Raw genomic sequence first — 23,988 nt, 5'->3', positions numbered from 1 at the left:
TACGCGTGATGTGTTCTATTCAAATAAACTTCACAGATAAAAAAAACAGATTTTAATCACGTCACGTTTTAATCGCGTTTTTAAAAGTTACGAAAATATACTTTTATTCGTTTGTCCCATTGTCTGAAAAAGGAAAATGGGAAGCGTGACTGCTTTGCAGCAGAAATAGGTTTTTTTTTTATTATTGCCCTTGTACAATAAATACCACCTTACTACCAATAATTATCCTAATTTTAAGATTGCATTGGGAAGCCGCACTGATAGGTACCAACATGACTAATTATGAGTTCCAAGAGAAAAGGGCACAGGCGCAGAGTTGGAGGGGGTTCTGCGAGAAGCGGGACAGGGAGGGAAAATAGGAGGGCATCTACAGGATCAGCGGTAGAACCGCCAAAAGATGCCAGGACGTGCCTCTGATCAAGAATGGGTTGCCACTGAGCCCAAAAGAGAATAATTAAACGGAATAAAGAAGCCTGACCCATGCTTCCTCCTTATTAGAAATAATATGGGCTGGTAAGCATGGGAATTATTGGAAAAATAGTGTAACTTCATTACTTTGGAAAGGAAAATTGTTTAAAATCAAAAACTCTAGGCAAATGATACATAAATATAAAACAAACATTAAACAGGTTTTACAAGAGCTCTGACAACGTCAGGGGAAAACGAGATAAAAAAAAAAAAACATTACTAATTATTCCGCGAACCTATCATGTGTTTCGATTTGAACGATACGACTGCTTTCTCGTGGTAATTCTTTGATGCTCTGAGGAATTGTTCGAGATGATACCGTCATCTCGTTTTACCGGAGTAGAGTTCATCCATACTATCTGGAGCCCCTGCGGTCATCCACAGTGCGTTTCCAAAGGTCTTTTTTGCCACGTACCATCCGGCTATGGAATGAGCTCCCCTCCACGGTGTTTCCCGAACGCTATGACATGTCCTTCTTCAATCGAGGCTTGTGGAGAGTATTAAGCGGTAGGCAGCGGCTTAGCTCTGCCCCTAGCATTGCTGAAGTTCATGAGCGACGGTAACCACTCACCAGCAGGTGGGCCGTATGCTCGTCTGCCTACAAGGGCAATAAAAAAAAAGAATATTAACAACGGGCGAGCTCTGAAATCGTCTACTCAGTGAAATAAAAATAAAACTTCAGAAAACTCAAAGATTCTTTGAAGACCACTCCCACGAATGTCAAAGCCGAGTCACATGAAGAAAAGCATATTTTTTTGTGGCAATATTTTAATTATAAAAGATTGGGTGCTATTTGGAGAGTGACTTTTATCGTGACTCATAGTGTGTTGTAATGGGTTCGATAATCTCATACCAGCCAACTTTGCTTTCATCTTCTAAATTAACATCATGTTTTAGGAAATTGTTTCATTCAAAGTTCAACCATCTCTAAGTTTTGTGGATATCTTAAATCTTGAACTAGTTTCGTGATAGTCTAAATAAAACTATCACATTATTTATTTTCGTGGCTATTTTCATAGATCGTAAGTATTTATGTACAGTTTCCAAGTTCCTAACTGTGCCGGTTTGTATAATGTGAAATCTACAATTATCTATACATTTGTATTATTACATATTTAAATCCTGTCTGTACTTAACAGCTAAAGTAAGCAAAATAACCACATTTTCATTTTACAATTGCTATAATTCTGTAATTCAAATTACTTATGAGGCTTGTCACTGTATTAATAGCTGGGTAACTCAACACTAAGCATTCTTGACTAAATATGAGCATGAATCATTGTTATATTCGCCATTTACGACAGGCCGTTCCTTGTTTAAGTGTAAGTGTAAATAAAAGGGAATTCCAAACGGTTAGAAATACCAATGCAGTTAAAGGCACGAAATCTAATTTTGTCTCCATGTTAAAGCTATTAAATTTCTAACGATTGAGAGTAGTCGTTTTTAGATTTGCGCGTTAAAACATGATTTTGCGTACGTAGTACATAATATCTCGCTGATTTTGCGTTAATTTTACACGTAGTAAATAGGCCTTTTTCCCCTGCGCAATCTTTGAGTAGCTTAAGAGAATATTCTAAATACGCGCGGTTGGCTAGGTAAGCTGTGTGTGTAACTGAGTTTCTGGCCGGATCTTCTCAGTGGGTCGCGTTTTCGATCCAGTGGTAGATTCTGCGAAGCACGGCTCTTGCCAGGGCTAGTGTTAGCAACAACGTCAGGTTTGAGCCCCGTGAGCTCACCTACTTGTCGCTGAATCTACCACCGAATCAGATTCGACCCACTGAGGAGATCCGGTGAGAGACTCAGTAGATTAAGTCTCTGGGCATATGGAATAGGAAATAATAATTCATTTGGCACAAGTTTTACCTTATTAAAAGGATTTTAGCGTGCCTTATATTATTTCCAGTCAACCTTTAATGGAGAAAAAGGTCGATTTGTAAATATCGGTAGTCTGTACCACCACTAATCAAATACTGGTAAAAATAATTTACTGGTGGTAGGACCTGTTGTGAGTCCGCGCGGATAGGTACCACCACCCTGGCTATTTCTGCCGTGAATCAGTAATGCGTTTCGGTTTGAAGGGTGGGGCAGCCGTTGTAACTATACTGAGACCTTAGAACTTATATCTCAAGGTGGGTGGCGCAACTACGTTGTAGATGTCTATGGGCTCCAGTAACCACTTAACACCAGGTGGGCTGTGAGCTAGTCCACCCATCTAAGCAATAAAAATATATATATATATCTTACTAAATTATTCAAATTATAAAACTATTTTCAACGAACTTAATTATAGACTACAACAAGCGTTTTATTCAAAAATGTTTAAACGGTCTGAACAAACAAATGCGAATCTGCTTCGGTATGTTTTGAAAACATTATCCAGTGACACGGGCGTCTGAATATTACGAAATAGAACGAACCGTTGATACGAACTCGAGCTATTAGCGATACAAAGAATTCGGCCTACACGAATACTTCAGATAAATTAAAATTAGACGTCTATATTTAATCATTGATGTATTTCTCTGAAGGCGATCATCCATCACGTGCGAAGGAATCTTTTAGCCCATCCACGCAACCTTGGGAAGTCAAAACATACTAATTTCGTAGTTTATTAACGTCTTACGTTAATAAACTACGCCATACGAGAGGTGGAATGTGTATTTGAATGTATATCTAAAGTTTTTCTCTGAATTTTTGTTTGAATCTTCAAAATGTTGCAATAGAGGTGATTAAGCTGAGCGACAGTCTTATACGTGATGACTGTTTTAAAAATTATTTAGAGTAATTTAGACGATAAATTTAAAAACTCAGAGACGAAAATATTTTATTTCGTGATGAAGATAAAATTTTTGAATGTCTGCTCTAAAATTGACTCAGATAACAAAATTAATATGAGATACAATATCATCAACTAAAAAATAAAAATCAATTAGTATAATTCGGGACGATGTCTTTTAAAGAATTTGGATATTTTTTTTAATTCTATTTCTGTTCTCGAATTGAAAATCTCTCTTTTAATCACGTTAGTAATTTGTGAAAACATAAAACTATAACCATGCCTGAGGATCGCCATCAGTTTTGCCATCTCGTCTTGTCTTCGGCTACTCTTAGAGGGAATCCGGAGCGATGCGGATCTGGATAGACCCAATCATTGGATTGCACCACCTCCGCTATCTTTGTACTTGCAACTTGCCAATAAGTAATCGCCAGTATTTCAAAATATTCTCCATCTCTCCTGCCTCTCAGCACAATATCCCTCAAACAAATAACATTGAAATATCAAAAATATGTTATTTAGCGCAGTCAATCAGTTATAAGTAGAATCAAGTGAACGCTCGCATTGTAGTCACCCGATCGAAAAGACAAAAGCTAAAATAAAATATTCAAATTGTTGTATTTTGTAATACAAGATAATACTGGCGTCTGTCGGTTTATGGAAGACGAAACCAGAATGTTTTGCCAACACTGTAACACAAGACGAAGGGAAACATCGGAATATCCAATTCTAACAAGAGATGACACTTTTTACCGGATTTAATTATTCATTTTAGTTTCTATAAATTTTTGAACTTTCTTGATCATGACCATTTTGTTGAGTTGCAAATTTTGGTATAATCCCGTCAGTTATGTTGAGACACGTGGCTGAAGTCTTATAACTTGTACGTTAACTTCAAAACAAGCAGCTTTAGATTGTTCTATGGAAACTTTTACATGAGAGGTGATTTCTTAATTCCAACCATGCTATAAAAAATCCTAGCAGCTTATATATATTTTTGTATTTTTTTGGAACAAAGAAACAGAGTGAGAGCTTATTATCTCTAACTACTAATTCGGCAAAAAAATTTTCCCAACATTCGATCGGAAATTTAACTCCCGTCACGTCGAAGAAGCTTGAACATATAAATTTTAATCCACGGTTGTGTTATAATGTGTCGGTTTGCTATTTCCAAGAAATTTAGTGTCGTATTTATGAAGACCAGATTTGGAAATGGCAAACTAAACACGTACATTGTAATCCGAGGTGTGCAATAATTTCTCATTAACGATATCTAGATTTAAGTTTAATCCCTTCATTGTACCCAAGAAAGCTTGGCCGTATTTGGATGTGGTGAAACCAACACAGGATTTGGACACACGAAATGAAAGTGATTCTAATTACGATACAAAGCTAGTCGAGCCAAACATTGGCCACGGAGCTACCGAACGAATTATTTATTGTTATAATAGAGTTGGTCTATTAACATCATATACTATTGTAATATAAAATGAACTCACTAAATTACTTTCGTAAAGTGTAATATCGGAAATCAAAGTACCAAAAACTTCTATTAGATTTTCTTTTACTAGCTTATCATTTTTGTCAGGTTTTAATAATAATTAGTGTTAGGTTAATATTTTACAAATCACTTTTAAAAAAATTCAAGTGTGCAATTTCTGGAGAAGTCTCTGATAATTGAAGAGCTCTGTTTCGTTGGCAGATGATGCGATAGTGGAAATATAAACGGATTATCTCGAATAATTTCTCGAAAATATCCACATTTATCATTCACACCAACAGTGAGGACTCAATTAGAACTAGCGATGCCAACTCTTTTTCAAATTCGCGACTTCGACTTCTAAATTAATGGGTATAGATCAGTTTTTTGCTAAGTAATATTCCAGTTTTTACTTACTTACCAATCAACGAATTCATCTCCAGCACCCAAAGCTAACAGAAACCGCGCAGAATTACGGTACGATTACGTAAACTATCGTTGTATAGGCTTAAGCGTAAATTAATGTTCTCAAACAATAAAGTGTGATGTAAGTGTCGCGTATCATCAAAATGATAATTTAATAAGCAATCTGCCGGTTTGAAGGGTGGAGCAGCCGTTGTAACTATACTGAGATCTTAGAACTTGTATCTCAAGGTGGGTGGCGCATTTACATTGTAGATGTCCATGGGCTCCAGTAATCACTTAACATTAGATGGGCTGTGAGCTCATCCACCCATCTAAGCTATAAAAAAAAACTGCCTGAAAGATGCTGTATGTACAAGCTTAACTGCGTTTCTTATTAAACAGACCGAAGAGAATCAATTTAAAAGCAATCTTCGCCAATGTTTTTCATCTAATAAAAACAGTGTGAGTACTCATAAGCATGGTTCACGTTACGTTAAAGTAGCATGTTTTGAAAGTTAAGAAACCTATTCAAAAGAGGCCTCATACTACGTAAATACCTGCGTGGGTCTAGCGAGCAAGCATACCTGCTCGGTGGAAGGATTTTCTCTTCCACCTTGAGATATAAGTTCTAAGATCTCAGTGTGGTTACAACGGCTGCCCACCCTTCAAACCGAAACGCATCAATGTTTCACGGCAGAAATAGGCAGGATGGTGGTACCTACCCGTGCGGACTCACAAGAGGTCCTACCACCAGTAAATGTTATACTTGCTAATGAACATAGACGAATACAAGAAGGTTCTGCCGAACAGAACTTGACAAAGAAAATCGCGGATTAATATTATTTATAATTTTCAAGTATCGTAGTCTAGTAGTGCCACAAATTTATATTTTGTAGCTGTTGTTTTCATAGAAAATTTATTTTATAAAATTAGCTATTTGATTGGCGCATTTATTTCTTAGCTGCTATTGCTGTATCCTGGAGGCCTAAGTTTTTCCATTAATTGCGTCATCGCTCTTTATTTTAAACTCATGCGTTGTCATTGACCTGAATTTAACAGGGGTCCTTTTACTTTTAAATTGGTCATGTCATTCGCACTGAAAAGTGATTCGTCAAATAGCTTGTACGTGCAGGAATTTCGGTGTTGAATGCTAAAAACTTTACGCGCCGGGGAATTGTTTTAACGAAAATGCTTTTAGTTTTGGTTTGGTCAAACTTTTCGAGATGTTTTTTATTATTTTTAATACAGGCAAAGAAGCATGCCAATTATTAAGTATTAAAAGTAATCAGTAGTTATATAATATCTTAAATGCAAACTAAACTATGAATAAGAAATTAATAAAAAGATTTCGAAAACTGAGCTCAGTGATGCATATTGGAGAAAAATACAAGAACACACGATTTTGAGATTTTGAAGATGATGATGATGATGTTGAACTTTGTTTTGACGGGAATGCCGGTGATGGCAAAATATGATATTATTTCCAAATTTTAAATGGCTCTCCTATAAAGTTACAAATATGTCGCTTAAACCGAATAGAATTTTACTGGTGGTAGGACCTCTTGTGAGTCCGCACGGGTAGGTACCACCACCCTACCTATTTCTGCCGTGAAGCAGTATTGCGTTTCGGTTTGAAGGGTGGGGCAGCCGTTGTAACTATACTGAGACCTTAGAACTCATATCTCAAGTGGGTGGCGCATTTACGTTGTAGATGTCTAAGGGCTCCAGTAACCACTTAACACCAGGTGGGCGGTGAGCTCGTCCGCCCATCTAAGCGAAAAAAAGCCTTTCACTCCTCGATATGTAACTTAAAGTTTATTATGTCGATACGATACAAAGTTATTTCCGATACTCAAAGCTGTATCGTAAATAATGCAAAAACACTGTCATGTTTGGCTGCGTTTCCAGAGATGATTAAATATGTTATTATACAATGGTAGCACGAATTTAGCCACGTATTGCAGTAAAATGACCCTCGTAAAGAGGCACTGTGTGAGCAACATCGCTTTGAACAGTAATAACCGACATTGTCACGACGATACTGTCATTGAATTGACATTGGGCGTTTATTTTAAAGTGACTCATTGAGGTGTACGTTGTAAGTATGTTCAGGTGTAGGGTTTTTACGGAAACTTAAGATAGTCGAACAATAAGCATTTTACTACAACAATAAAAATTCATATCTCTCTCATTATCGAGTGATATTTGGAGAAACATACTGAACTAGAAAAGGCATACTTTTCTCAAAATTACGGTTATTTGTTCAAACATCAGTAGACAGTCACACGTCATTACGGATCCTCCCGATCCATTAACGGTGTTTTTAAGTACAACAAGCGGCGGTCACCGTCCTTGTCGAACCTGTCGAGTGCGACGAAGGGCTCGACGAGCGAATTAACCCACAGACACAGCCTACTGAGTTTCTCGCCGGAACTTCTCAGTGGGTCGCGTTTCCGATCCGGTGGTAGATTCTGCGAAGCACTGCCCTTGCTAGGGCCAGTGTTAGCAACACTCCGGTTTGATCCCCGTAAGCTCACCTACATGTTAGGGTGAAGCTGAAATAGCCTCTCAAGACTATCAGCATAGGTAGGGAAAAAAAAAAAATTAGACCGTCCAAGTGGTTTGTTAAGCATTTCTCGAAAATACTCGTAGGTTCTAAAAAGTGCCACATTTAAATAAACTTACATATGACTCTATTGTATTAACTGTGTTCTCTGAAATATATTCTTTAAATCACATAATTTCAATTCTCCAGATATTTAAATTTTTCTCTGGGAACTGAAAGGAGTGATTGCTTCGCGGCTGTGATAGGTCGGACGATGGAAAAAAACTTAATTGTCAATATAGCACAAGGCAGCCGGGGACACACACGTATCTTGTAATAGCCAAATAGATTATAACACACATATAATTAAGATCCTGTAACGTTAGAAATAGTCCCATAAAAATACCATTTTTTAATACAATAGAACATCGATATTACACCTGCGGTTGCCTAATCTCGGAGTTCAATTGTTTCGTTTCATATCAACAGCCGTAAACATTCTCTAATAACGTGGACCTTGGGCGCGGATTAGTGCGGTCATCACATTAAATTAGGATTATTCGAGGTTCGATTCCCATCTCGAAACATCTAATTGTTTTTATTGCTGGTTCTTCGCATATCTCCGACGATTTTCGCAGAAACTGACCAACATCAAATACAAATGTTTAACGGTCATTGTTTGTATTAATTTACGATTGCAAATGTTCTTCGATTAGGTATAGGTATGTTATTCAGTTTATCATAGTAACTAAAATTGATTATTAAAAGTATGTGCAGAAAACAAAATTATTCTAATTTTAATTAGTAAACTGGTGTCTACTGTATTATCAAAATTAAGTCATGATCACAGACCAAATTTAGATTTGTTTTTATATGTAACTAGCTGACCCGGCACTTCGTAGTGCCTCAATCTATATAAATAAATAAAATAAACTTAAAAGAAACAAAATGAATCCGTCCGACGGGGGACACATCAAAGGAAAAACAAAATTGTTATTTTTATTTTTTCCTTTTTATTTTAAACCTTCTCTGGACTTCTACAAATAATTCAAGACCAAAATTAGCCAAATCGGTTCAGCCGTTCTCGAGTTTTAGCGAGAATAACGAACAGCAATTCATTTTTATATATAGAGATTATTAGATACTTTTAAGATTGCGAATCTAAAAAAAATGTGTCGAAAATAAAATCAATAACACTAAAAATAATCAATAGCTCGTAAAAAAAACTGTGGCTCGTTAAAAAAGATACTTAGATTTTTTCTTTACCTATTTATTATATACATATAAATTAAAGATATTTGATAAATTATACCGGTGTATACTATAAATAAAATCTGCTCTATATCTTATTTCTTCGTCTACAAAACTACTATAGCGTAAATTTTTTCTCCATAAATTTTATACATCCTAAATTGAGGAAATCATCATCATAGAAAAAAAACATTGTTGGACGAAACAAATAATGAATCTCAAATAATTCTGTTTATTTTTATTATACTAAATTTATTTAATATTGATATAAAAATTTATGATCATTTTATTCCTTTTTTTTTCATTTTATCAGACCTGTTTCGTCTTCTGGAATTTACTTTTAATTAAGAAAACTTGAAACTATTGATCATAACATTGTCGTTAACAAAAACGAATCATAGGAAACTAGGTACTGGTTTAGTTGTTAACTAAGCAATCTTATTATGTACTCTTCGTTCACTATTTTACATCACGGTGTTTCAATGTACCTTAGGAAGTAATACATATTTATTGAGAAATAACATTGCCTCCCAATCTGTAACCAGATTCTCTGTTAGCGCAGAAATAACCAAAAGACGTGTTTCTTGACCTATCTATAAACCGTTTAGTTACTACAAAAAGAGTGTATTTTTTTTTTTTACCTCAATCGATTTTGATAATTATTTTTATTTCGTAACTAGTACATCCCATAAGGTCCCATTTAATTGTCAAGATCTGACTTGTACTGTTGGAGTTGTCCTTAATAACAACGGATACATAATCGATAACATTAATGATATTATTTTTTATTTTGTTAAAGTAGTTTTCCTTCTTTTGAAGTGAAACTTTTTTAGGCGCATGAGGGTAAAAATTTTACAGAACGTCACGCAGGTATGCACCGGAAGTGACGTCAAACTACTATTGAAATTAAGTACCGTAAAATGGGGCGATTAGGGATTGAGAGGCGAATCGGGAAAAAACCGGGAAAATCTTTCGACGCTCAATATTAGTTTTATATTCGTTGCAAAATCTTCCATTTTTTGTAGTTTAATAGTAGAATGTTGAAAGTTTACAAAATAACTCTGAATATGCATGATAATAGCTGCTATCTTATAAAAAAATCACGTTTCAAATTAACTTCCTGTGGTGGTAATTATTTTAGTGCTAGAAACTTTTCTCTCTTTTATTTATTTGATAATAATAGAAGACGACTGTGATTTATAAACGTTATTTAGTGTTTGAACCATCATATATATTAAAGGTAAGTCTCAGTTGTTATTGGTTTTAATGTATTTGATAAAATAAAAATACATGTAAAAATCTGTTGTTTTTGGGGATATTGGGGACGTCTTAGGTACAAATAACAACGAAAAAAGGGTCAATTGGGATGAGAATACGTGAAATGGAAACGACCTAAGTATAAATAGGTACAGGTTTGTAGGGTTGTCTATGTAGTTATAACAATATTTTTTAAATTTGTTGGTAAAATCTGGTTTATTCATGATGTTTTTGTCTAGATTCAAAATTATCAATGTGTTATTTTATTGTTTGGTAAATATTTATATTATCAGTTACGTATTGTTTTCTATTTTTAGATATGCCTCGCGTGTATGTATCAAAGAGTGCAAAGCCTTATGATCCCTTAATATTAAAAACAGCAATAGAAGCCTATGAAATTGGGAATAAGTCTTTAGTTGAAATAGCTAAGCAATTTAATATAAGTAAGTCGATTTTGCACAGACATGTAACAAGAACAATGAAATCTCAAGGTGGACAAAAATGTCTAAGTAATACATAATAAAATATTTAATATTTGTTCAGAGTGGGGGAGAGGTGACATCTCCCATGTACTTTTTTCAGCTGTTCATTATTTTTTATGCAAACTAAATAAATAAATTAAAAACCTACAACCCTAGCAAATTTCTCATTTCGTCCCAATTAACCGCAATTTTCGGGTAAATAGGGATTACACCTATTTTTGCTTTTTTTGCTTAAACTGGAATGCTAGTTGCGTAGTTTTAAATTCGACAACAAAGATGCCCCCAAGACTCAATCATTTTGATCCTGATATAGCATTATATACATCAACAACTACCTTAAAATTGGTCATAAAGTTGGAATTTGTCCCTAATCGCCCCATTTTACCGGTACTTGTCAAATGTCAGTAGTAGTAGTTGTTGTATTTTTCCAACTGGAAAGGCAAATGTATCATACCATACAGCCTAATATTTTATAATTTTTTTGTGAAAAATGTTAATAGGAATTGTAATGAAATGAAAAGAATTTGGAACATTAATCAAATAGTATGAAATTAAATTAGTCAATTCAATTGGCAAAATATAAGTCATTTACAATTTAGAAATCTAAACATAATGTGAATGTCAACACTGAGGTTTGAGATTGACATTCGACAGACTTTTGGCGGGAACATATCTTCCTTTTTCCCTTCCTCTAAGTCTCTGAAATCTAAAGTTTTAGATTTGTATAAATATAAGGCAAGACTCATAAATTAGTTCGCCAAAAAAGTTTCACTTCTGACATGTGTACTTTGTACGCACGCACTTTTTTTTTTGTATCATCGATAGCAAAAGTTAAATTCGATGTATCACGTCAGTGCCCTAGAAAAGCGACCTTTACGATATAATTACATATTTATGCGGCCACATAAAGTGACAATATGTTCGTGGCCGGTGACAGTGCGTTGCGTATGTAACACATTCGTTTACAGCCTGTCACGTATGTGCCGACTTTTAGTATCGATTAATACTGGACTTATACTGGACAATTATTATTGCAAAATATCAGAAATCGAGTTCAAATTTATTGCAAACTTTTAATGTTAAATATTACTAGATAATTTTAATGTAATATTATCAAATATTAAATGTTATTATCAGAACCTAAATTATTAATTTAAATTTTAATTAAAAAAAATCAAAGGGGGAATGCTGTCAGTATCTTCGGAACCTTGCCTAAAAAGGACTCCTTTTAATAATATATTTTAGTTATTATATTCGTTTTTTTAATTTTAGGTTCATTTATCATTCATTTTTAATTAAAATATTACTTACACTATTCTCAAAAGTGAGTACCTACATTTTATTTTGTTAGAGAGAGAGAGAGAGAACATACTGTATTTGCACACCAAATCTTAACTTTCACAAACAGAAATTCTGGAAAAGATACAGCAGGTATGTTGCGGTGTACTATTAATAATACATTATTAAAGAAAATACATACGTATAATAAACAGATATATACATATTTAGTTAAATGTATTAAAGATCAGTTTTATACTAAAATATAATATAAACAAAACGTAAAACTGCAAAAGTTAATAGCGACTTTTAATTTACATAAAAAAATCCAAGACGTAAATTAATTAAAAATAAATAATTGCGTAATTTAAAACATTCTACCACAGCAGATTACGGTGCATCTGACAACCTGCTGAATTAGTGTCGCGCTTGTAATGTAATCTCGATATAATCTCGAATTAATTGACAGGAATCGATTTAACTGGAACAATTATTTATAAGCATGCTCATTCCCGTTATGTTGTGCTTTTGTATGAAATTCAAATGCTTATATTCCTTAACTGTTTACCGCGGCTAAGTTTACAGAGACGAGCTATTGTTTACGTAATGGTCTAGCTGAGATTTTGTGAGTTTCGGTCTAGACTTTGAAGTGAATTAATGGCCAAACCACTTCTTGTGAAAACCCTCGAAAGACCTATTACTATTTATTGTTGGAGCTCAAATGAGCTTTTGTTTTATGACCACTTTGCTTTTTAATTGGTTCTTTTAAGAATTCGTAAAATCTTTTGATTTACTGCCACATAAAGAATAGAATAGATGGTCCAAAATATTTAGGCACCGAAATTCGTGTCAGTCGGCAAAATATTGGATAAACATTTGAACCAATATGTGAAGACGATTTAATTAAGCACAAAACGTTGTTTTACTAATCATACCATAGAATCAAACATATTATTATATCATTAAAATTTTGTTCTGATTATCAAACAACATTGGCCAGACATTTAGACAAATAGATACAAAGATTTTTTTCTACCTTCACCTATAAAATTTTTAAATGAATATTGGTAACAAAATGAAGATTAGTTAAAAAATACTTTTCTCAAGGCCGACCACTCGTATGAGAGCTATTTCTGTAGTGAATGCAACAGAGAGTGAATTTAAGGGTGACCACGAATTAATTCACATTTTATATTTAAGTGGACTATATGTAACTACAGACACTGTATTTAGAGATCAGATTTTTAGTGAAGATCGATGAGCAAATTTATTCATTGTCTTAATACATTGTCAAACTCATTGTCTCATAGGCCCACTGAGTTTCTCGCCAGATCTTCTCAGTGGGTCGCGTTATTCGGTGGTAGATTCTACGAAGCACTGCTCTTGCTAGGGCCAGTGTTAGCAACACTCCGGTGTGAGCACCCGTGAGCTCACCTACACGTTAGAGCGAAGCTGATATAGCCTCTCAAGTCTATAAGCATAGGTAGAAAAAAAAGAAAGTCTTATAGTCTTTAACGTTTGGTCAACGTCTTAATGATTGGGAGAGAGATGGCTAAGCGCTGCGAATCGTTCTCATTTGTGATTGGTAGTAAAAACTAACTACACTCGCGAGCAAAAGTTTGGAATCACTTACTTGAAATTGGTTCCGCGCGATCTTGTGTACTAAATATTTTTTTAATAATCATAAAAATGACATAATTTTAAAGGTTTAACTTTTAACTTTAAACTGATACTGAATTCATTAAAATCAAGCTAGTATTTAAGAAGCTATCCCGGATTAAGTGAAGGAATAACGAAAAAGACGTGTTTTAATTGTTTGATACGTTGCGAGTTGCGACCTATTGACTCCTGTAAAAGCACCTGCTATCGGATTTTCTTTATCACTCGACTTTCACACGTTGACCGGTATACATCTCCGCTAATTTTGACCCTTTAACTTGTACGACAATGGAGACAACACCTACATTTCCGATATTCTGCTGGAACATGTCGTTCCCTATGCGGGATATATCGGTGATGCCTTGCTCCTTATGCACGATAACGCTCGTTGTCACACTGCCCGTGTAACAACTGAATACCTCGAAGAAGTCGGTATCGCCACATTGGACTGGCCACTGCTCAGCTTGGACTTGAATCCCATTGAGCACGTGTGGGATGAACTGAAGAGGAAGGTTCGTTCCAGAACTCCTGCTCTTTCATGTCTGAATGAGCTGAAATCGGCGTTGATTGAGAAGTGGGAAGGTATCCCACAAGAATCAATTCAGAAGTTGATCAGGTCTATGAAGAATCGTCTTCGAGCAGTTATTAGGGCGAGGGGAGGGAACACCAAGTACTGATACATAATTTGAAAGCTAAATAAAAAAATTATGAATTAATTTTTTTTGTTTTATTCGTTCATTATTTTTTCATATTTCCTTGTTTTCCTACCTCCTTCACTTAATCCGGGATAGCTTCTTAAATAGTGACTTGATTTTAATGAATTCAGTATCAGTTTAAAGTTAAGAGTTGAACTTTTAAAATGATGTCATTTTTATGAGAATTAAAATTTTTTTTAGTAAGCAAGATCGCGCGGAACCAATTTCAAGTAAGTGATTCCAAACTTTTGCTCGCGTGTATATATTAAAGCCGATATCACCTCAAAAACAATAATTTCACATAAATCGAGCAAGCTGACAGTTTCTTTACAAGTGAGGCATCCACGTTCCGAGTTTTAAGATTAGTTAATGCAACACATCGGCATTTAAATTTGTTTGCAGCTTTGTAGACAGCGGCTTGGCTCTGTCCCTGGCATTGCTGACATTCATGGGCTACGGTACTCACTTAAGATCAGGTGGGCCATAAACTCGTCTGCCTACAAGGGCAATAAAATATCAAACACTGTATTTAAATTAGGCGAGATGTTTATACGCGCCATTTATATTATCATTTCAATGAGCCAACAAAATGAAGCACTCGAGAACACATTTCAAGAAAAAATATTACGTTGATAGTTTACAGACAGTTAAACAGAATCAATATTTATACATTCTCGTATCCATCCACAACGTACAAGATAAGATTTTCTTATACTGATCATACTATAGGGGCTGTACTATTCGTTACAAAATAAAATTCTGTATAACTTCCATAATGTATAAAAATAACCAACCTTTCAAGACAGCAAATCTGCTTTCACTACCCGATTTTCAAATAATTAATTCTTCATTCACAAAACGATCGAATTAAATAATTATACGTGAAACTGGGGTATGCTTGTATGGATAAATCTAAAGCTTAATTTGAAAGACAAGACGTATAAATCTTACGAAATATACAACTTAACAGTAATTAGCGCTACGATAAAGTTCAATGCAAGATTTGAACTTTATTTCAGGTTTGTGGACATTCGCAATAATAACACATATACTTCGAATATCCTGCAGTTGTGCTGAGTTAAAATCTTGATTTAATAACTTTCGTTTTTGTAATAAGGTCGGTTAAAATCAAAGTGGAATTCATTGATTCAGTATTTAATTTAATTAATATGGTTTTTAATAATTATCGACAACATACATTACATGCTTTAATAATATTATTTACTTAACTTCCTGTATAGCTCAATCTTAACAAATTATGAACTCGTTATAAAATCGCATGCTATGGAGAACTATCGAACTTATCCACCCACTTCGCACTGTGTACTTGTGACATTCACAAAACGCATAGCCTATTGAGCAAAACGTTAATCTTATTTTATTTGTTTAATCTCAATTACAATAGGAAAAGAAAATAAATAAAAATGTTACCCTTCTTTAATAAGGACTTGTCCGCACTACAAGTCACGGCTGGACGCCCTACATTATCGTTCGCACCCGCCCGTAATATATCATGGCGTTTAATTAATGAACTGAAATTTATCGTTGACGCTCCTGACCTACTCAGGCAATAACTAAAAATGAACTCTGCTACCAAGGGAAACAGGTGACTTTTGAAAAGCTCTACCGATGACCTGCATGATAGAATGTCCTCATAAATTTTCATTGTCAATTTTTGTACCATAGCTTAAGCTGCAGCCACATACAGAAATTAAAACTAAATTAAACCATGAATTTCATAAACAAAAAGCATTTATATTACTTTCGGTACTAAAAAAAAGAACTGAGATTCAGAACTGTCTTTTTTTTTATTACTAGATGGGTGGACGAGTATACAGCCCACCTGGTGTTAAGTGGTTACTGGAGCCCATAGACATATACAACGTAAATGCGCCACCCACTTTGAGATATAAGTTCTAAGGTCTCAGTATAGTTACAACGGCTGCCCCACCCTTCAAACCGAAACGCATTACTGCTTCACGGCAGAAATAGGCAGGGTGGTGGTACCTACCCGCGCGGACTCACAAGAGGTCCTACCACCAGTAATGAGCCAGTAATGTTTCTAATTGGGTGGCGGCATTTACGTTGTCGATGTTTAAGAGCAACAGTAACCACTCAACACCAGATGAACCGTGTGCTCGTTCACCTATCTAAGCAATAAAAAATGTATTTCCTAAAGAGGGCGGATGTTATTACTTGGGGTCGCATTTCGAACCAAATATCCTTGTTGATTGAATCTGTATAAGCAAACGGGGCGTTAGGTTCTCATAGCCCAAAAGTAAATAGTGTTCATTTCAAGATTACCGAATAGCATTAATCATTTATTAAGCTAAGCTAGCATCAACATTGTTAATGATTGTTGTATTAAGAAAGCCATAGTTAACTATAAAGCGAATGTATATGCTATCGATGCTCTCGAAGATCAAATAACTATACTGAGACCTTACAACTTATATCTCAAGGTGGGTGGCGCATTTACGTTGTAGATGTATATGGGCTCCAGTAACCACTTAACAACAGGTGGGCTGTGAGCTCGTCCGCCCATCTAAGCAATAAAAAAATAAAAAAAATCACTTAATTCAGACCATTATAAGTCCGTATGTTGTAGAGTAATACTTATAAAATTAGCAAAATTATTAAAACATTTAATTCATAAATAAGAACCACCTATGAGTTTTGAACAATGTCTGTTGTTAAAAAACAAAAACACGAAGAAACTACATTTAACTTGTAGTTAACGATTTCTACATCTTTAATTTCAACAAACATCGGCACTACGATGGTAGCAAATATTTCTTTGATAATTACTTTTTACGTATTTCGTGTTCACTATAATTTTATTTTCAGTTAAGTCAATAACATTTTTCTTTAGTTAATTCGTAGCTCTATTGTAATTCTTAGCAGATGTCGCGTTACTTTTAGGTATATTTTGTATCGATTATGAAATAAAATACACAAGAAATGCTTACCAATATTCTGTCAATTATCTATCAATACATCTGATTACAAATTATTCCTTCCACTGATGAGTAGAATACTTTTTTCCTGATATGTACATAAAATACATCTATACTAATATATAAATCTACAGTGGTTTTTACGGATGTTCCGTTATAACTACTGAACCATGCATCCGATTGACTTGAAACTTGGTATCCATTTAGAAAATACATGTACTTAATGGTTAGGCTAATATTTATATGAGTGTTGGACTCTCTAATAATAATGACAATAAATAATAATGTTAATTTTAAATGTCCAGCGAAGCGGGCGAGTACGGCTAGTAAAATAATAAAACTATTTCTTCTAGTACTGCTGATTAGAGAAGGTATATTTTTCCATGAACCGCGTGGGAGGTCGAAGAAAAAGGGATAACATAATGCTCGCGAAACGTTAACGAAATAAAACGTTCGCCATTGTATTTTATGAGATATCCGAGGAAAATAAACAAGAAACCGGCAACATTAGCAATTCCCTATAAATCATTTATTTTATTTGTTTTCATTATATTAGCTGAATTTATTTATAGTTAGTTATTATAGGAAGGGCCGTGCGCGAAATTAGAACAAGCGTAACGTTGCTGTCGTCAGCGCTATTTTAATTTTAATGTTGAATTTTTGTTTGATGATTATCAGCACACGTGTTCAAACGTTTCTTGGTAACAGTAAAAAACAACTGCTCCTTTTAAATCTTAATTATTTACGATATAAAACCGAATATTAATGGCTTTATTTGTTGTGCGCTCGAATTGTTCGTTACACACACATTTTTTTGTATTGCGTAATTATACTGGATACAATACACTCCATATGAAGTCGTCGTGGCCTAAAGGATAAGACGCCCGGTGCATTCGTGTTGAGCGATGCACCGGTGTTCAAATCCCAGGCGGGTACCAATTTTTCTAATAAAATACGTATTCAACAAATGTTCACAATTGACTTCCACGGTGAAGCAATAATAACATCGTATAATAAAAATCAAACCCGCAAAATTAAATTTGCGTAATTACTGGTGGTAGGAGCTCTTGTGAGTCCGCACGGGTAGGTACCACCACCCTGCCTATTTCTGTCGTGAAGAAGTAATGCGTTTCGGTTCGAAGGGTGGGGCAGCCGTTGTAACTATACTGAGACCTTAGAACTTATATCTCAAGGTGGGTGGCGCATTTACGCTGTAGATGTCTATGGGTTCCAGTAACCACTTAGCATCAAGTGGGCTGTAAGCTCATCCACCCATCTAAGCTATAAAAAACAAAAAAAAGGGTCATAGCGGACGTCGCTTGCTGACGCTTTTTTTACAATGAGGTTCAGAAATCGAACAAGTATCCTTTCGATTCGAAGGTTGTCAAAGCTCTTCTTATGCGCGACTTGAAACTTCAACCTCTTTTGTTCTTGACCAGTATAGCAATTCTACGTCAAGGCATTGCGTTCATTCACAATACGATTCCGTTTTCAAATTTGCCAATTACCATCCTGTTCTGGGGTGAGCCTACTTCAGCATAATTAAAAAGCTCTATCATAGAACAGTCTCCGAAGGAAATTTGAAAAGACCAGGGGACTGATTGGCTTTTTTCTGTCATTACCGATGTCTATGAACCACCTGGTCCTAAGTGGTTACTGGAGCCCATAGACATCTACAACGTAAATGCGCCACCCACCTTGAGATAGAAGTTCTAAGGTATCAGTATAGTTACAGGTGTAATTGGATGGACCGTAAGACCGTATGTTCCAACAGTATTGAAAACAGTTATTATTATAATATAACACAAAATAATAACATTCAAACAACAAAGAGATTCAAACATTCTAAAACCTTTCAAGGGACACTTAACCAATTCTAAATTTGACTCTGACATTGTATTTCAAGAAGAACTCACTTAAAAAATACGACCAGAAAATTTATCGGTAGTAAATATAAAAAATGGACCGACCCGTATATAATACTTCTACGAAATTCAATTACAGAATGATCGAGTTCAATATGTCGCGACACATCAAAAAAGCTATCATTAACTTCACTGGGTCAGTGATGAGTAATATAACGTTTCAAATGCAATATTGTTTTTAATTAAAAGTTGTTTTTTAATCTGTAATGGATTTCTCAGAACGTTATGTTTCAAGGTGGGTGGCGGCATTTACTTTGTAACGTTTGGAAACTTCGGGAACGATTGAATGTCAGGTGCGCCGTGAGCTTACTCTTGCAACTAGGAAAAGTCAATTAACATAAAACACCGGTAAACTATAAAATAAATAATAAGAAATAAATGGGAACAAATCCCGCACGGTCATCCGACCCGACCAAATTAGGATTCCCTGTGCTATGATTTTATTTTTTTGCTTAGATAGATGCACATGCTCACGGTTTACCTGATGCTAAGTGGTTACCGGAGCCCGTAGACATCTACAATGTAAATGCCGCCATCCACCTTGAGATATAAGTCAAGGTCTCAGTATAGTTACAACGGCTGCCCCACCCTTCAAACCGAAACGCATTACTGCTTCACGACAGAAATAGGCAGGGTGATGATACCTATCTGTGCGGACTCACAAGAGGTCCTACCACCAGTAATTATGCAAATTATAATTTTGCAAGTTTGATTTTTATTACACAATGTTATTCCTTCACCGTGGAAGTCAATCACGAACATTTGTTAAGTACGTATTTTATTATAAAAATTGGTACTTGCCAGCGGATTCAAACACCGGTACATCGCTAGAAACGAATGCACTGGAAGTCTTATCCTTTAAACCACGAGGACATCAAGTGTCATTCGTTATGTGTTTTGAGTATGAGTACCAGAGAATGACATAACTATCTGCTTATGTACGTTTTATTATACACATAAATAGATAGTGAACACATAAAAATACACGCTTAAATAACTTTTAATTTAATTTTATTTGTAAAGAATAATATTAAATTAAAATAACTTTCGTGTCTTAAAGCTCATTTGATTATCATCAGAAGGTAGATAATCTTGCATGGCGTTATTATGACGAAGACATCGCACTCACTTGTTTAACTAGTGACATATTTAATCCACAATTGACTGAGAAGCTTAATTTTTTTTAACAAATAACTTTACAGAAGCGAAAAATTATTCTGCGTGGCGCAGAATAAAATGGAGTATCTACCTATATATTAATACGTGAAGCAAAAACTTTGTACCCCTTTTTACGAAAATTGCACGGATGGAGGAGTATGTAATTTTCCACACTTATAGAGACTATAGAGCAGAAGTGCACAATGCTAATTTTTTTTTTTAAATATGCATAAAAGATACAGTAAATCAATAAAGAAAACATTACACACACTATATACCATGTATTTGACGCACACACGCATGCATACTATTTATTGTCAAACTTTTGTTCTTGACGTCTGTTGTCAAATTGAGAATAGATAAAAAAAAATATTGTTCGTCTTTGTTAATATTAGTCTTGGCGAAATTTGTGATTATAGAAGTATAAAATACAATCATAATAGTGTACAAACTTTCAATTTCATTTAATTATAATCGAATTTCGACTACTGCGGGACCTCTAGTTCAAATTAAAGCGCAACCTCTGAAAGTAATAATAAAGGGTAATGATATATTAAATTTCATATTTCAATTCGTAAAATATTCTATTTCACGGAAACATCTTACGTAAAACGATTGACGAACTTGTAGAACGACACGGTGTAATCATCAATTACACAAAATTACACGATAATTTATTATGGATCGACAACAAACGAATATGTTTCAACAACTGCCCGAACCTAACCGTAAAATATTCGTCACAAGTCAATCCAAAAATACCCGGACTGTTCCGTATAATTTCGGTCCTAACCACAGAGTAATGAACACTAGAAACCGAACCTCAATTCCTTTGTGTGAAGACTATGCATAAGAAAACGTAATGAGGTGTCTTTAGTTGGAATGTGAAAGCTCGAGCGGAAAGTTCGCGTACGATATTAAGCGACTGACAACCAGTTAATTGTTGGTAACGCGTGTATTGACAGGTGGAAAACAAAAAAACAAAGGTGACTTATTTTTTAAAGAGAGAACATGAACGTTACTTTCATTCGTAAAAGGAAAATATACATGTTTGTAGGTCCCCTGATGTGTGCCAATTTCACAAATAAATTTGAAAATAATAATTATGTAAATAAAGTTAATTGTTATTTTTCTTTCCACATATGTCCTTATACATTGCTTATGAACAGCGTCCGTCGTTTTATACAGAACGATTGTTGAGAACTTTTACATTATGTAAAATTAATAATCGTTAATTAATAAATTTAATGAACTTTAACATTTTTAGCCGTCTTCCACGAAAACTGAAAAGTATTCAAATGTCAACACATTTAAAGAGACGTATAAATCTACTTACCTTCACTTTGAACTGTAAATGTGTTTTTAATCATGCTATAGACTGAACTTGAACGGAGTAATTGAACAATCAAATCACGTTTTGAGACTGTGGGGGGAGCGGAATCTATGTGACAAGTAGCAGTGAAAACACTTAACCCAACCATGCCACGCCTAGACTGAAATTTATAAGTGCAGAATACGCTGACTCCTTTATTTGCGTACCTTTATGATTTCGAATCCACCATTATACCAATCTTGGTAGCCTTTATACGTAATTCTCATGGTTGGCAAGCGTCAGCCAACTATAGCTGATCTATCAATCAGAAAGACTATCGCGCCTAAGCCGCTATCTCGAATTTTATATCTAAATGCTTGATTATAAAATATCTATTGCTTATATAAAAATGAATGCTATGCTTTATATAAAAATGCTTGATTATGAAATATATAATTATCTCCCTAAGCATTTCCCGAATATTATTTACTCTATAACGACATCAAAATGAACAAGATCATCAGTCAACGCTACAGTATCTCAATTAATGAACCTCATTAATATTAATTTATTTAACGGAAATGCAGTCAACAGGTATTCAAAAATTTTCAACGAGATAACGTGACTATCTTTAAATAAGCTTCGTCAATGAACTTTGTACTAAGCTTCAGAAAAATGATTACACAAATAGATGATCACTGAAATAAAATATTAATATTGTCCCACCTGTCCTGGTAAAACTGGAAACCACCAGTAATCTCTCAATCATAAGAAAAACGAGAAATAAAATAAAATATACACTTAAATTGTTTTTTACTAACGTTACTTTTAATTAGTTATTACGTTAATTGCGTTTTCTTTAAGAAAACAAAATTTAAAGCCTTTAATCTCCTTTTTAAATTATTATTTTAAACAGTATTATTGAATTATGTAAAACTGAACTCATTTTTTTTCAGTTACAAACAGATCAGTGAATCTGTCTAAGAAAAAAAAAGTAAGACTAAAGAGGTTTAAAGGTTTTACATAATAAAAGTTTTTCTTTACATATATATATCAATCACGGAAAATAAGGATTGTCGAAAACGTGATCTACCTATTTGATAATCTAATGATATTACGTCAACAGCACGTAAATATCGGCGCGTCTAAGATAGGATACGTACGTACATACGTTCAAATCGAAATATTACGTATTGTGTTTATTTGAAAACGTTTTATCAAGGTGAGAAGACAGATGCTAAATCTGTTCGTAATAGGATTACGAATAGTATTACGCCAACGTAAAATTTTATGCCATATTCATAGTCGGGTTTTTTTTATCAATAAAATTTCTAGCCAAATGATCAGATCTTGATTTTTTAAATATTTTTTTTATTGCTTACATGGGTGGACGAGCTCACAGCCCACCTGGTGTTAAGTGGTTACTGGAGCCCATAGACATCTACAATGTAAATGCGCCACCCACCTTGAGATATAAGTTCTAAGGTCTCAGTATAGTTACAACGGCTACCCCACCCTTCAAACCGAAACGCATTACTGCTTCACGGCAGAAATAGGCGGGGTGGTGGTACCTACCCGTGCGGGCTCACAGGAGGTCCTTGATTATCATTTTTTCAATGAAAAAATCTTGAATAGCGCTTTTCGAGACTATTGGTTATTTATTATTTACTTCACGCATATTATGTACTTATGTATCAATACTCAATCTATACAATTCGCTTTTGCTTTAAACCACTGAAGTGTGTAATATTCATTGGCTTTTGAAGTTTTTGCGATCTGTCAACAACACAATACCATATTCTATGTAAAATTTCCCACAATATACTTCACCACGAAAACTGAAGATTATTCTAACCGCCGACTTATATAGAAATGATTTTATGAAGCTGTAGAATTTTATTTTAATTAATATAGAAAGTATCTTCAGTTTTTCTTTCTGTTTAAAATAATCATACAAGTTTTCTTTTTTCACCAGTAATTACACTAATTATAATTTTGCGAGTTTGATTTTTATTACACGATGTTACTCCTTCATCGTGGAAGTCAATCGAGAACATATTCCTGCTTGCTTCGAACATCGATGCATCGCTCGGTTCGAATGCACCGGAGGTCTTATCCTTTAGGCCACGACGACTTCAAAATGTTAAATGGATTATGGTCAATTAATTGAACTGTAGCTATCTATAGTGTTATACACTCGTAATCCAGTGTAATAAGAATTTCCAATTTCGTTTTGATTGGACTGAAGTCAGTAACAAATGAATTAATAGTTTTATGAACGTGCAAACATATTTTTTATTTATTTTTACGTGAACTATATTCACGAGCTAGAAGCCGTAT

General features: G+C 34.5%; 1 protein-coding gene across 2 annotated transcripts in view; it reads left to right on the top strand.

The window, feature by feature from the left end:
• Positions 1-23,988, top strand: part of LOC101742338 (uncharacterized) — a 156,310-nt gene that overhangs the window by 61,993 nt on the left and 70,329 nt on the right. The window lies entirely within an intron of this gene.

The sequence above is a fragment of the Bombyx mori genome, chromosome 22 (assembly GCF_030269925.1).
Source record: "Bombyx mori chromosome 22, ASM3026992v2".
Classification (NCBI taxonomy): domain Eukaryota; kingdom Metazoa; phylum Arthropoda; class Insecta; order Lepidoptera; family Bombycidae; genus Bombyx; species Bombyx mori.
The sequence above is the reverse complement of the archived record's forward strand: the minus strand, read 5'-3'. Positions and strand labels throughout refer to the sequence as shown.